Source organism: Panulirus ornatus, chromosome 3 (genome assembly GCF_036320965.1).
Source record: "Panulirus ornatus isolate Po-2019 chromosome 3, ASM3632096v1, whole genome shotgun sequence".
Classification (NCBI taxonomy): Eukaryota; Metazoa; Arthropoda; class Malacostraca; order Decapoda; family Palinuridae; genus Panulirus; species Panulirus ornatus.
In genome coordinates, this window is record NC_092226.1 from 29932804 (window position 1) to 29949040 (window position 16237).

The 16237-nt window shown below is 44.8% G+C and overlaps 2 protein-coding genes across 12 annotated transcripts in view; one reads left to right on the forward strand and one right to left on the reverse strand.

Annotated features, from left to right (window-relative positions):
* Positions 1 to 16237, reverse strand: part of LOC139761795 (uncharacterized) — a 256120-nt gene that overhangs the window by 143247 nt on the left and 96636 nt on the right. For 9 of the 11 annotated variants that reach the window (XR_011715620.1, XR_011715615.1, XR_011715619.1 and 6 more), the window contains one exon: positions 147 to 227. The exons of the other annotated variants lie outside the window; for them this stretch is intronic. The gene's annotated coding sequence lies outside the window, so the exon portion shown is untranslated. The remainder of the gene's footprint in view (positions 1 to 146; positions 228 to 16237) is intronic. 11 annotated transcript variants of the gene reach the window in all.
* Positions 1 to 16237, forward strand: part of LOC139759463 (echinoderm microtubule-associated protein-like CG42247) — a 270591-nt gene that overhangs the window by 6802 nt on the left and 247552 nt on the right.

The window sequence follows — 16237 nt, forward strand, 5'->3', positions numbered from 1 at the left end:
CAAGGGTACGACCCTTGGGTATAATTGACGGGTCTGTGTCTCGTAAAATGTCACGCCATCATGCCCCCGTGGTCAAGGGTCGTGCCGCCGTAATCACGGGTCATACAGTCGTGATCGAAGGGATGACAACAGAGATATTCACTAACCTTTCCTTCCCCTGAAGACTAAGTGGTTGGTTGGCACACTTGTCGCCAGGGGTCCAGGTATCATAATCACACCTCACCAGTCTGAAATGAGATACAAAATCTGTGTTACATATCACGTCAGTAATGAGAACTGTGTCATGTATCACAGGAGATACAATATGTGCCATATATCACGGCAGATGCAAGCTGTGTCATGTACCACAGCAGATGCAAGCTGTGTCATGTATTACAGCAGATACAAGCTGTGTCATGTATTACAGCAGATACAAGCTGTGTCATGTATTACAGCAGATACAAGCTGTGCCGTGTATCACAGCAGATACAAGCTGTGTCATGTATCACAGGAGATACAATATGTGCCATATATCACGGCAGATGCAAGCTGTGTCACGTACCACAGCAGATGCAAGCTGTGTCACGTACCACAGCAGATGCAAGCTGTGTCACGTACCACAGCAGATGCAAGCTGTGTCACGTACCACAGCAGATGCAAGCTGTGTCACGTACCACAGCAGATGCAAGCTGTGTCACGTACCACAGCAGATGCAAGCTGTGTCACGTACCACAGCAGATGCAAGCTGTGTCACGTACCACAGCAGATGCAAGCTGTGTCACGTACCACAGCAGATGCAAGCTGTGTCACGTACCACAGCAGATGCAAGCTGTGTCACGTACCACAGCAGATGCAAGCTGTGTCATGTATTACAGCAGATGCAGGCTGTGCCGTGTATCACAGCAGATACAAGCTGTGTCATGTATCACAGCAGATACAAGCTGTGTCATGTATCACTGCAGATACAAGCTGCGTCATGTATCACAGCAGATACAAGCTGTGTCATGTATCACTGCAGATACAAGCTGCGTCATGTATCACAGCAGTATGCATAGAGAAGACGTACACGGTTCTCTGCCGCACCATTACGTAATACCTCCTAACCTGTGGTCCCCCGTTACATACACATGAATATCGTAGAAATATTGATCCCCTATATCTGTAGAGTTACCGTCACGATCCAAACACCCTACAATCATGTCTATAAATCCTTTCTTATCGAACGATGTCGGATTAGCATGCACAAATCATCACGTGATCTCCATATGTATAATATGATATCGACCTCTCCATTTATCTTCCATAACACAACAACAGCAGTGGTACAGTAGTACCTGGGCCCAGCGCTCCGTGTCCTGGGGGGAGGCGTGAGCGTCGCTGTGGCCAGCTGGGTATAAAACCCACTGGGCTGCCAGGGTTACACTCGTTACTGAGGCAGAGGTGAACACTTTGCACGCACCTGCTTAACAGGTCCACGCCTGCCGCCATGCATGGATGTAGACACACAGCCAATCGTACAGACACACTGACAAATTCCAGTGCCCATTCCTCGAGATGTCAGGGTAAAGTGATCCTTATCAGGATCAAAACTTAATTTCGTCCCATGTGTATGTGCGAATTGCCTCGATCTCACTTGACGTCGAACAGTTTGACTTCTAAGGTTAAGATCTTTACATGCCTCTGGAACTGTGCATCAGAGTCAAGGATCACGTGTCTGGGCCAAAGCTCCGTCTCCAGTATCCAAATACACGCGTTCCTCTTCCTCTTTCTGTTGGAATTCAGCCATCTGCCGAGCCAACGGTGAGACGAATCCAGTTTCCGAAAGCAGGGTCCGAGTACGTGAATTCAGAGATGTTATGGGCTTCACTACACACTGTTTTAAAGATTTATTGGACAGTGCTTTGAATCTTTTTGGACGAGGTTCGAAGCGTTATGGGGCAGAGGCTCGAAACTTCAAGGGGCAGTTGTTCAATTGCTCTCTGGACAGTGTTTCGAGCCTTCACGGATATGTGGTTTAAGGTTTCAGAAAACTATGGTTCGAATCTTCTCAGATCATGGGTTCGAAGCTTCATGGGGCAGTGGCAAGAATGTCTACGGGACAGGAGTTCCACGGTTCATGGGGTAGTGGTCAGAGGGATGAATGGACATCAGTTGTTACCCTGTGGCCCGACCTGTGCTTTATTGCAAACAAGGTCCAAGTTTTGACATCCATCTAGTTTGGTCAGTATCATCAGGCGACTGTACGAAGCGCTTGAGAAATGAAGTGAAACAATACAGTTTCATTAACATTTGAGCAACTCAGTTGTTCTTCAGATGGAACGAGTGGGAACCCGAGTGTCTCAAGCGATCGATTCATTTCATCAACCAACTGAGAGGTGAGGTTCGTGGTTGCACTCGTCCCATCCGTACGGCAGAGTTCTGGCGACCCACCTGAGCGACAAAGCTTCACGTAGGTCATCCTTGCTGTCCTTAAGGGCAACAAACGTGTGATCAAGGTGAAGGGAAAAAAATTGTAAGTAAACATGTGTCATATGAAGAACTTTAACCTACAAGACTAACTGTATGGCTGTCCACATCAAAACGTCTCCAGAATCGATGTCTGAGTCGCATGCATCAGGAATTATGGCCCACTTCAAGAAATGACATCGCCGTCCACTGGAAGATATCTGTATTTATTCTATTTGTATAACAATATATTCTCGCGTTATTTCATAATAATTTGTGTGTGTGTGTGTGTGTGTGTGTGTGTGTGTAATAAACATCAGATCATGGATCAAGGTCATCTTCTTATATCTGATCAAACAACTCCGTCTGCTTCTAATAAGGATTATGTTTCCTCGAGTTATGACGGTGGAGAGGAATCATTAACCATGGCAAAAGGAAGTTCGTTTCCCGTTGCCACTGTATCTTACTCGTTCACGAGAGCAGCGAGTCACACCACAGTCTGGCGACGAGAGTGAAGGAATTGTTTTCCTGGCCGGGTGTGAGGAGTCCAGATCCCCTGTTGGTGGAGACCGCAGCTACCGAAGGATTCAAATCCAGAAGAACCACCAGGACTGTTCTAATCTAACATAACCCAGCGCTACGTTAATTACGTGATATTCCTGAGTTAACTGGAAGGAAACGTTGACATGTCCCTGATGACGTTATGGTCGGTTGGGCATGATTCACTGCAGGTCGTATCGCCACAGTCTCAGTTGAAGCAGTCTGCTCCTGTGACCTCCAGTGGTGCTGTATGCAGGTGTCGTGGCTCCACCGGCAGGTTGCAGGGAGAGTCTGCCCTGCCTGGGGTGGGGAGGTCCGCCCACTGCACTGACGCACCACGGTAAATGGTTAGCCTGGGAGGCCTGGTGTCAGAAGGCCGCCCGTCGCATAAAGAATTTACAGGTCCCTGGTATGTGTGTGTCATTAGATGTAATGGCTGTCGACTGGTGAATGATCATGAGACCCGAGATCGTAACGTTGAACACTCCGTGAACTGCTCCAAGCCCTCAGCTTGCGTGATGACGCCTCTGGTCAGGTGATTATATACTAGACTGGCTTAAATGTTTCACTTATTTTCTAATCTCTAATTTTTCATGTCTCAGGGTTTCATGGAATAATTGCATCACATATATATATATATATATATATATATATATATATATATATATATATATATATATATATATATATATATATATATATCCCCTTCTTTTCTATAGATGTTTGCTATTTCCTGCATTAGCGATAGGAACTGATAAAGAAAAGGCATCATTCGCTCACATCTATTCTCTAGCTGTTATGTGTAATGCATAGAAACCACAGCCCTCCATCTACAAACCAGACCAGACAGGCCTATTCGTGATTTCTCCCAACTGCTTCGTAAGCCCTGGTTCATTCCATTTCAGTCCTATCCACAACCAGACCTCGCAGACCATTCCACTGTCCCCCCAACTGCTTCACATGTCCTGGTTAAATCCACCAACAGCACGTCGCCCCTTGTATATCATATCCCTCAAATTCACTCTATCCCGTGGACGCCTTTCACCCAACTGCATGCTGAGGTCTCAAAATTAGGTCCCTTTTTTCATTGTCCCTTTCACTTCTGATGCATATATTTTCTTTGTTAACCTCTCCTCACTCTTTTTCTCCATATGTACAAACCATTTCATCACACCTTCGTCAGCTCTCTCAACCACATTCTTCTCATTACCACTCATTTCTTTTACCCTTTTTTTATCACATAATTACTTACTGGATCAAACCATATACCACTCCATATTGTCCTAAAACGTTTCATTTCCAACACATCCACCCTCCTTCATACATCCTCATTTGTAGCCCATGCCTCGCATCCATGTAACATACTCATTATCTCCCTCTAAGATAACGACCTCTCTTTCCACACATTCCTTAATGCACCAAGAATCTTCGCCCCCTCACCCTATCCTTATGACCCACTTCCGCTTCCATGGTTCCATTCGCTGCCATATCTACATCTACGTATCTAAAAGACCCCACTTCCAAAATTTCTCCATTCATACTCACAGCTCAACTAATCTCTTCCTCTACCCTGCTAAACCAAATAATCTTGCTTTTATTCACACTTACCCTAAACTTCCTTCTTCCACACACTCCCAAACTCAGTCACCAACTTCTGCAGTTTGTCGCTCGAATCTGCCAGCAAACAACTGACTCCCTTACCAAGTACCACTTACCCTATACAGACTGCATGCTCGCCCCTTTTCTGCGAGATCCTTGCAATTATCTCCCTCACCATCCCATCCATAAACATCACACACCCTTACCCCTGACCTACTTTCACCTTGAACCACTCCCCCCTCTCTTCCTACTCGTGCACAAGCCTTATATTCTAAATAAGAATTTTCATTTTTTGTAGTAGCTTTCCTCCCTCACCATATACTCGTATTACCTACAAGGCATCTCTATTAATTCCAACACATGCTTTCTCCAGACTCATAATTGCCACATACAAATCCTTTTTCTCACACACATTCTTCGAAGCAAATATCTGATCAACGTTTCTTCCATCACTCCTGAAACCACATTGTTCCTCCTCAGTCTGATGCTCTATATATTCCTTTTATCCCTCACTCACCAACTTCCCATCCAATTTACCAGGTGCAATTCTTAAACTCATACTTCTGTCGTTCGAATACTCACCTCTGTCCTTGACTTTCCATGCCGGCATTGTATTCTGCCAATTCTCAGGCATCTCACCATGATCAGGACATACAATGAAAATTCTAACCAACCAATAAACAACACAGTCACCCCCTTCCTTAAGAAATTCAACTGCAATGCCATCAATTCCAGCCGCCTTACCACAATTCATCATTGGTAAGGCTTTCACCACTTTTTCTCTATTCATCACACCACTTTCTATGACTCGATCACTTTGCATCCTTACACGACCTAAACGCCCTTCCTCTGCCATCCAATCACCAAACACATTCAACAGTCTTTCAAAATGCTCAATCTCTTCTTCACCTTTTCACTACCTGTTACCACTTTCCCATTTGCTCCTTTCACAGATGTTCCCATTAGTTCTCCCCAAATATTTCCCACCTGAAACATCTTACTCTCCCTGAAATTTACTGATAAGTTAGCAGGCTGTTGACAGTAGGCGTCCAGAGTGGTACGACCTTTCTGAATTACCAGGTTCCCGCCTGTCTCTACTCTCAATGAGAGAGAGGATTCAAACAGTAGTAGTACTGGCCCCTACCACGACCTTTTTATCTCTAATTGACATGACACTTTTTCTACTCACTATACCAACATTCGTGATCTTTTAAATAACCTCTCTTCTGATGAACACCCTCTGTCTAATACCTTTCTTAATATATGACTTCTCTCCGAGACTCAATTGTTTAATAATATCCTTACTAGCCCTTTCTTATATCCTACAATAATCTTCACTAACCATTCCTTTTCAAAGGTAGTGTCTGTGCTTTCTCCAACATCAATACACCTGTGCCACTCCCCAAAATTTAATGTTATCTGTCTCAAGGTCTGCCTCCAAACTACCTCTGCTTTCCTGTTTCGCCTCCTACTCTCCCAGTTCTAGATATTCTATATATTTCTTCCACTATCTAAAACTCTTGCCATGAGCCCGTGGCATCATCTCACCCACAGGCAGATATCCTATGCCTAGGAAATTTCAACCTTCACCATAGGGAATGGTTGAACTTCTCCTATACGAATGGTGTGGGGATTGAAACCCTTACTTTCTCCATTCTCAATGATCTCGAGAAAACTATCACCCACCCCACCCATATTCCTGACCGCTGTGATCACTCTCCTAATATTCTGCATCTGTTTTTCACTTCTAATCCTTCGCAATCATACACAATGTCGCCCCCAATTGCTTCATCTGAACATACTCTTGAAAATTTATCTGTTTTAGTGGCACCTCCTTGTAAAGCAGCCATATCTAAACGTAAATATTGGCACCTCAATTAAGCTGACTGGAACAATTGACGAAAATTCTTTTTTGACTTTCCTTGCACAGATTACTGCCTTTTATGTGGTGGTGCTTCCGTCTCCGATAAACGCATAATGGAGATTATTGTAACGGAAATGAAAGCATTTAACCTCTCTTCCTCCAAAACGAACATTTCTTCGAATCCATGCTTTAACCGTTCCTGTTCGGAGGCCAATCAGGGATCAGGTATATTGGGCTTGGAAAAACTCTCCTTCCTCCGAATCCCACTCAGCACTTGTCTGCCCACAATGATTACAAGTACGTTATCCGTGAGGCAAAGCGTTCCTTTATCCAAATGAGGTGCGATAATATCTCTTCATCAACTGATAGATCTTTCTAGTTTTCATCAAAGGGCATCGCTAACAACTGGTGTCACTTTACCTTTTCTTTAGTCTTCCGTTCTGACACTACTATACCTGCCTCCCTCGTTGACAAAGCAATTCTCTTTGGTTCTCGTTTCTCCTCTAATTCTACCTTGGATTACTAACATTCCTTCACTCCCTGACGCTCCTCTTACTAATTTCATGCCCCTCCTCGTAACCTCTTTTCGTACAGGCTATACAGAGTTTCTCTCTCTACGGACACAAGAAAGGCTTATGGACCTGATGGCATTCATTCCCGTTTACTGAAAGAGTGTGCCTCTGAACCTGCATCTGTGCATGCTCGTATGTTGTGTTTCTGAGTATAAACCAAAACTTTTCCTTCTTTTTGGAAGCATGAAGCGGTACATCCCATCCCTCATGAGGGTGACCGTTCTAACTTCTCGAACTATCGTCCTATCGCTTTGATCACTACCATTTGCAAAGACTAAATTCTTCCTTAATTCCCATATCCTCAGACACCTTAAATCTCACAGTCTTCTCTCTGATCACCAGTACGGCGTCCGAAAAGCGAGATCCACTGTTGATAGCTTTTCCTACCTTATCAATGTCTGGTCATCATCCCTGAAAGATATGGGAGAATCCAGTGTGGTTTTCCTTGGTAAATCTAAGGCTTTAGACAGGGTGTGGCATCGGGATCTCATCTCTAAGCTCCCCTCTTTTGGCTTCCCTCTCTCACTTTGCTCCTTCATATCTAGCTTCCTTTCTAGCCGATCTGTCTCTGTGGTTGTTGGTGGATTAGCCTCTCCAGCTTTCTCCATCAACATTGGTGCCCCTCAAGGCTCTGTCCCATCTCCTACACTCTCTCCTTTTCATCAATGATTTCCTCTCTTCTACAAATAATCAAATGCATTCACACTTGACGACTCAACACTTCATACCTCCACGTACTTCAAATGAGCTTCTTCTCTCACTGGATCTGCATCTCGTGTCGATACAACTTCCTCAATATACCTAGACGTGGACAGGATGTCTCGGTGGGTTAGACAACATCTCGTTAAATTTATTGACTCCAATTTCCAGTTACCTATTACTCTATTGAAAATTCCTCAACTTTCCTCTCTCCTGTCATGGATGATCTGTAATTCCACCTCGTGACTCAATGAACATATTTGGTATGACTCCAACATCGATCTTATCACGGACACTTTACACTGCGGAAATATATAAGTCTACCTATAAGAAACAAAGTCTTGTTTAGATGTAGAAATTTCTCTTCTTCTTAACAGTTGCTTCGTTTATGCAAAGGAATGATTCGTCTTTGTGCTGCTCTCGCATTTCTGATGGTTTCATACTAAACAGAGTAGAGTTGAAAGCGGTACGACTTATCGACTCTCCCAGGCTATCTTCAAAACTTAACCCATTTGCCCTACGCCGTAAAGTTAGTTTAGTCTCTCTCTCTCTCTCTCTCTCTCTCTCTCTCTCTCTCTCTCTCTCTCTCTCTCTCTCTCTCTCTCTCTCTCTCTCCAGTAGGTATCACTTTGCCGTCTTCATATTTTCGGTAACGCTAACGACCTATCACCAGTGTTGCAAGAGGAACCAAAGCATAAAAGATTTCTACAATCCGTCTACCGGCCTTATCGGCGTGGCTAACTCGGGCTACCTTCGCTGGGCGGTTGTACCTCTGGCATTTCTTGTGGGGATGGTGGTGGGGGTTGTTACATCCCCTAACCCATCACCTCCACAACCCGCTCCCATCCCTCACACTCCAGCACAGACGCCTGGGCTGGAACCTAGGGAGGCGGGTCACTACCTAGGAAGACAGTCCCTATGGGGTAGCCCCAGGTTCCGAGTGAACGGGATGCCCAGGACCCGAGCGAGCTGGCGCCCAAGGACCCAAGGGTACCTCTAAATTGTAGTTCTCAACTTCTGTAGAGTATTGGTGACATAGATAGACATGATAGATAGATGCATGGATAGACAGAAAGACAGACACACATTATGATAAGATATGAAACAAACGAAGGAGATTATCATGCGAATTTCTAAATCATAAAAGTGTCTTCTATATCTTTCGACCATTCTCTAAGTCACTGTTCAGATGCGGAGTTATTGGGGCAAGACATAGCAAGGTAATATTGAGGCAAGACATAGCGAGGTGACACTGAGGTAAGACATAGCAAGGTAATATTGAGGTAAGACATAGCGAGGTGACACTGAGGTAAGACATGGCAAGGTAATATTGAGGCAAGACAGCGAGGTGACACAAACGTAAGACACAGCAAGGCAATATTGACGCAAGACATAGCGAGGTGACACTGAGGTAAGACATAGCAAGGTATCACTGAGATAAGACAACGTAAGATATTACTGGAATAAGGCATAGCAAGGTAATGCCGAGGTAAGACATAAGGTAATACTAAGACCCAGTATTGGGTGACATTCCAGGCTGAAGGCTTCCCGTCACTGCTTCCTCCCACAGTGTGCCACACGTGAGGACCCACCAACCAGGTTATTAAGGAAGGACCAGGGTCTGGTGACGTATGGTTCTGAGGACATACCATCAACACACCAGGTCTTCACCTTCATGAGTGTGGACTTGATAAACCTACACATCTATCAGTCCAGTGACGTGAACTGTACGACGTCTGCAAATTAGCGGACATTAATACTTTTGGTACAAAGGTACCTATGACGAAGACGAAGGTACTTATAACTGAGACGGGGGTACCTATAACTGAGACGGAGGTACCTATAACTAAGACGAAGGTGCCTATAACGTAAGACGCAAGTACCGATATCTAAAATGTAGGCATCTATAACTATGACGCATGGACCTACAACCGAGAGGAAAGTACTCATACCGGAGACGTTCTCTGCCTGCATGTGCTTCATCTCCTCCCACACGTACCTGCGAAATCTTCATAATATACGCAATGTGACTGGAAGATATAATCTACCAAAACTGCAGCTGGCACCAGGACCAACTGCCGTCACTGCAGTACCAGCTACCATCACAGCAGCTGGTCCCAGGACTAGCTACTTCACTTCAGCTGGCGCAATTACTACCGCCAGAACCAGTCACCGCCAATACAGCTGGCACTAGGAGTAGGTGCCATTACTACAACTGCCATTAAGACCAGCTGCCATCACTGCAGTTGACACATGGACCAGCTGATGCTGCCAAACCTTGAAACCATTTACTTCATAAGCTTCCTCACAAGGTCTAACCAAATACATTAGAATTAACCAAACGCTCGACCCAGCGTAATCATAAACATTCTTAAAGTCATTTGGCGAGTCTGTCTGAAGTTGGTCAAGAACTTGAGGGGCGATAATGTCCCGCGTCGACGCTAGTGGTCAATAGAGCTGGTCACTACAGTGCCTTCCATCTCTGGCGTTCGTATAAGGATACGTAGCAGGGCAGCGAGGGTCCGCACCAATGGTACTGGTGCGTCAGGGATGGAGGAGCACTGTGGCTGCTGTGTGAGTGTACCTGGTGATGTGGTCAACATGCTACACGTCTGCGACCCGTCCTCCGTAGTGAAACACACGTGTGGATTAATTGTCTGCTCTTGGTCTGATGTTAGTAATACTGCTACTTGTAAATATTTCCAAGACAGTTTGCCTTCATCATCTTATATTCTTCGGAGAAAGATATTCAAAAGAACAAAAAAATACTGGGATACGAATTCATGTTTTGTATCATTTTCTGGCACGTCTTTATTCCACTATCCAGTAATTCATTTTGATCATATATATATATATATATATATATATATATATATAAGAGAGAGAGAGAGAGAGAGAGAGAGAGAGAGAGAGAGAGAGAGAGAGAGAGAGAGAGAGAGAGAGAGAGAGAGAGAGAGAGAGAGAGAGAGAGAGTTCTGCTTAAAGAGGGATTTATTACCTTTTTTGGCAAGTGAATCAAATCTCCAGTCCTTAGGACAGATCACTAAATGCCTGTTACAATGACAATATATCAAAGAACATGGGAAACGTCTGACAACAGATCTGACGGTCTGTGAAGGAGATATCCACTGGAGGACAGTAACAGGGTCCTAAAGTCTGCCTCTATATAGATGGAGACTGGACAGTAAAGCAGAGAGTTGTTAGGTCTATTCGACACGAAACTTGGTCCAGGTGTGATCTTTGGCTGTGTGGTGGGTAGGTCCTGGTGTGATGTGTGACTGTGTAGTGGGTAGGTCCTGGTGTGATGTGTGACTGTGTAGTGGGTAGGTCCTGGTGTGATGTGTGACTGTGTAGTGGGTAGGTCCTGGTGTGATGTGTGGCTGTGTAGTGGGTAGGTCCTGGTGTGATGTGTGGCTGTGTAGTGGGTAGGTCCTGGTGTGATGTGTGGCTGTGTAGTGGGTAGGTCCTGGTGTGATGTGTGGCTGTGTAGTGGGTAGGTTCTGGTGTGATGTGTGGCTGTGTAGTGGGTAGGTTCTGGTGTGATGTGTGGCTGTGTAGTGGGTAGGTCCTGGTGTGATGTGTGGCTGTGTGGTGGGTAGGTCCTGGTGTGATGTATGGCTGTGTAGTGGGTAGGTCCTGGTGTGATGTGTGGCTGTGTGGTGGGTAGGTCCTGGTGTGATGTGTGGCTGTGTGGTGGGTAGGTCCTGGTGTGATGTGTGGCTGTGTGGTGGGTAGGTCCTGGTGTGATGTGTGGCTGTGTAGTGGGTAGGTCCTGATGTGATGTATGGCTGTGTAGTGGGTAGGTCCTGGTGTGATGTATGGCTGTGTGGCGGGTATGAGCACATTCTCGGGAGGCGGACGCTGAATGTATCAGACAGGTTGTTCCCCAGAGGCAGTAACGTACGATAATACCTGAACACGACCCCCCCAGCACCCGGGCTAGGAATGTCGAAGAACAGGCTGGACAACGGTCTTTCCAGGCAATCCCTGCGCTTAACCTCCCCTTCCCCTAATCCCCCCAACCTCACCGCTCCGTCCTTGACCTGAAACTGACTTTTAGTGTGTGTGGATTCGTTCCCTTGGACACGCACACAATAACCCACACAGACAGCTACTTATTCACACATATGTGTGTAAAACTCCCTCTCCGTACAGTACAAATAAGTACTTACAAATACGTAAATACACCCAAGAGGCGGGGGCCATCAGAGTAAAACTCTCGCCCACAAATGAATAATTGCAAATAGGCAACTACACACGTAACAACCTACGTGGTTTAGTGGTTAGCGTTACTGACCACGAATCAGCACGGGCTCCCCGTTGTTGGGCAGCATGGATTTGAATCTCAAGCTCGGCACTTGGTCCACACCCAACCAAGGCGTTATTTTCCCCTCGTGGCTGGTCGATTTATGGGAACCTGTCTCAGGCTGGTGTGTGTGTGTGTGTGTGTGTGTGTGTGTGTGAGCACATACAAGAGTAAAATACATTGTCCATATATAAAAAGTTAAGAAACGGAACAACATGAATGTAAAATTCTCACCCTGTAGTACATTAGTCGTATTCCCACACGCACGCACGCACGCACACCTGACCAGAAGGGGGGTCCGGTTAATACCACCTTTTTGTTTCAAGCTGAAGTCTATAATGTACAGGTAAAGGGAGGGAGGGGGAGAGCAGTATGTGAAGGGGACCCTAAGCGATAAATGTGTTAAGTATTCATCATGAGTGAGCCAGAGTGGGGTAGTTTATTACGGGGTTGGGAGTGGACGTTACCCGGGCTCAAAGCGAAGGCGCCAAGAAGCGTTGCCAACTTCAGCGAATCAATACCTTTTAATCATTGTACAGTTTAACGTGATCCAGTTATTAAAGAGTAGTTAACACTGGGAAAGTGAACCAATGTGGATACGTTTTAACGTAGCAGTGTACAGTGGTAACTTAGCACAAGAGAGTAAAGTTTTAGTGTAATCAACGGGCAACACTCGGTGTCGGTTAAGAGATTCAAATTCTCCTCATGATAGTCTGTTTTGTGCTAGTTGGCTTCATTACTGATACTGATATTCATTTGGGGGATTAGTTCAAGTCCTTTAGGCTTTCTGAGTCAAGAAAAAACAAATCTTAAAGACTTTATGGTGGAGAAATTAGATACGAAAACTAAGGCAAACCCATCACCAAGTGCAAGAAAGCTAAGAACTAATATGTATGTGGTATACCGGGGTCGACGTGCTGTCAATGGACTGAACTAGGGAAGGTGAAACTCTGGGGTAAACCATGGAAAGGTCTGTGGGGTCTGGATGTGGACAGGGAGCTGTGGTTTCGGTGCATTACACATGACAGCTAGAGACTGAATGTGAAGGAATGTGGCCTTTTTTGTCTATTTTCCTGGCGCTACTTCGCTTACGCAGGGGGTGGCGATGCTATTTCCTGTGGGGCGGGGTGGTGCCGGGAATGTATGAAGGTCAGCAAGTATGAATATGTACATGTGTACATATGTATATGGCTGTGCGTCTATGTATATGTACATGTCCCTATGAGTCCACGGGGAAAATGAAACACGAAAAGTTCCCAAGTACACTTTCGTGTAATAATCACATCATCAGGGGAGACACGAGAGAAATATAACAGTCAGTTGATATACATCGAAGAGACGAAGCTAGGACGCCATGTTTACCAAATGGCGTCCTAGCTTCGTCTCTTCGATGTATATCAACTGACTGTTATATTTCTCTCTTGTGTCTCACCTGATGATGTGATTATTACACGAAAGTGCACTTGGGAACTTTTCGTGTTTCATTTTCCCCGTGGACTCATAGGAATATCTTGGATCACGCGCAAATTTGTGATCCTTTCCAACATATGTACAGGTATGTATATATGTGTGTAATTGAGTAGATGGGTCGTTCTTCGTCTATTTTTTGGCGTTACTTCGCTGACGCGGGAAAAGGCGATCAAGTATGATTATATATATAGACTAAAGTCTGGGATGGAGTCAAATAAGGCAGTACACCAAGACCAGTCAGTTATAACAAGATTCACGGGGAAGAGGGAGACATGAAGGAGGAGCCGCCAGCCCAGAAGTTATCCCAACCACAGAAGTTAAGGAAACCGAGGAATCAACTCAAGTACCATGAAGGATGTTATGAGATGGGAAGAAGGGGAATCAGACAATAAATGAAAAAAAACAAAAAACAGGTGAGGGAGATCAGATGGTACATAACCAAAGGATTGAATGTACAATGTATAAACAACAGGCAGGGTCATAAGTTAGGGCACTTGTAGATGTGAGAGAGAATGATGAATGGGAAGACTTGCTCAGAACACAAGCTACACAGACTGGTGAATGTATGGGCTGGGTGGAGGGCGAGATGTTCCTGGGGCTTCTGGACGGCCTGTGAACGTGGTGACTGATGAAGCGGGGCAGGAACCTGGGGGGCATTGTGACACAGGAGCCCAGGGGTGTGAGCGAGGCTGTTGATAGAATAGTATGCACTGTTGGAGACAGAGCGGTCTGGGAAATTTGTGGTCCAGTAGATAAGTCTAGAAAAGTACAGAGCAGACAGGGTGAGTGCGTGATAGCAAGAAAGAAGATTAAAGAGTTCGTCCAAAGCAGACACTCATAAAACAAAACTGTTGGACTTAGCCATAATGTGGGCGGCAAAAACATGAGAGAAATTTGATTTGTGCCGGTAACCCCGGCAAATTTATTATGCACCCCATGCTCATCTTGTGATCGGTAGCGCAAAAGGATTAAAGGGGGTCACAAAGGGTCTTGACAGACGAAACTTCTTACGTGTTTTCGACTGGATGAAGATCATACGTCAGACAGATAGGAAAGAGGAAAGAAAAAATTAATGAACATTAAAAGATTACTTGAGACTGTGGAAAAGCCGTACTCCTCAAGTTTAGAGATGAAGTGAAAAAGAAATCATAATCAAGACAAAAAAGGACATCCAATTACAGTGATTTCTTTCAAGTCACCTAGCTTGGAGGTACTTAGCCAGATGAAAAGCTTAAAAACAAGGCCGAATTCAGAGAGCTATTCATCAAGTGTGAGAGAGGGAGAAAGGCAAAGAATACCATCAGATGGCAAAAAAACAGGAGACACCAAATGAGGCAAGCGGACCGAGCACCACCGCCACCCCCGCAGACATAACAGGAATGTGGAATGATGGAGATGTCAGAGTAAAATGTACACAACCGTTGATGGATTAGCGGTCAATGGTGAAGAGCTGGAGTTTGGAGACTGTATCAGGAAAACTGCACCAGACATTAGTGCTATGGGAAACAGTATGCTAAAGAGATGAGATCTCACGTGTTCTGCCCATAGAGGTACATGATAGTGAGGAAGGGAAAACAAGGCAAAGGTGGAGGTGGTTTGGCCTTGATAAAGGAGCCTCAGGCTTCAAGAAGTAGTGGAAGATGAGTCATTCAAACAATTTGCAATGGGATGCATAACTGTAAGGAAGCACAATGGTGTTGATATTACATAATGCTCTAGAGCATTGCGACGATCTACTACAAATATATACAGTGATAACAACGGAGGAAGAATCAGGCTAGTGCGGTAAACAGTGAAACACGCTCGTCTCTGAGGTGGTAAAGTGATGATACTGGGGACTTTCAGTTACAGAAAGACAGACTTGAGGAATTTAGATTCTTATGGAGATAGGGAGTCATAGAGACAAGTTTGTGGAGTGTTTATAGAAAAATGTCCTATACCAACATGTCAGTGGGACTGATACACTATCATTATTAGACCTCATCTTTGCACCTACTAACATGGATATTGACGATATCATACATGATACATCATCTTGAAAAAAGTGATCATGTAATGCTCAAGGTTAACTGTGGAGAAGTGAAAAGAGCAGAGGTAAGACAGGACCTGAAGAGGATATATAATTATAATCGTAGAAACTACACAGACCTCAATTTCTATGGCAGCAGTGATTGGGAAATGGAGTTTAATAGCCCAAAACCGGGGCACTGTGGTGAGAGGTTCCGTGAAGTCTACAGGGAAGGAGTGGGAACCGAGCTACCTCTAACCTTAACTATGGAGGGAAAGGTAAGACAGAGGGAAGAATGGTCTAATTAAAGATTTCAATACGCAAAGGAGCTTCAAAATGTGCAGAACAGAGACAGAGATGACGCTCCAGCCAACCAGCTCTTCATAGGTGTAAGAGAGGAGGGAACGAGTACAGCAAGAGAAGAAAGGAGGAACAGAGAAACTTTTAAAAGAATATTGTTGACAAGGCAGGTGAAAACCCACAAAATTTCCACAAATTCATTCTGAATAAATTGTCAAGTTAACGAACGGCTGATCAGGCTAAGGGATTCAGAGGGAAGTATGGCAGAGAATGAGGATGACGTAAGGATATGTAAGGAACAGAAAATGACGTTCAAAAGTTTTCCTACAGAGGAAGGCACTGTGGTCACAACATTAGTGGGTCGGAGTGGAGAGGTTTTTCAAAATATTGAAATATATTCAACAGATATCAACGGATTACTAATATATCGTGGCCTGATAAAATGTCACCAAACG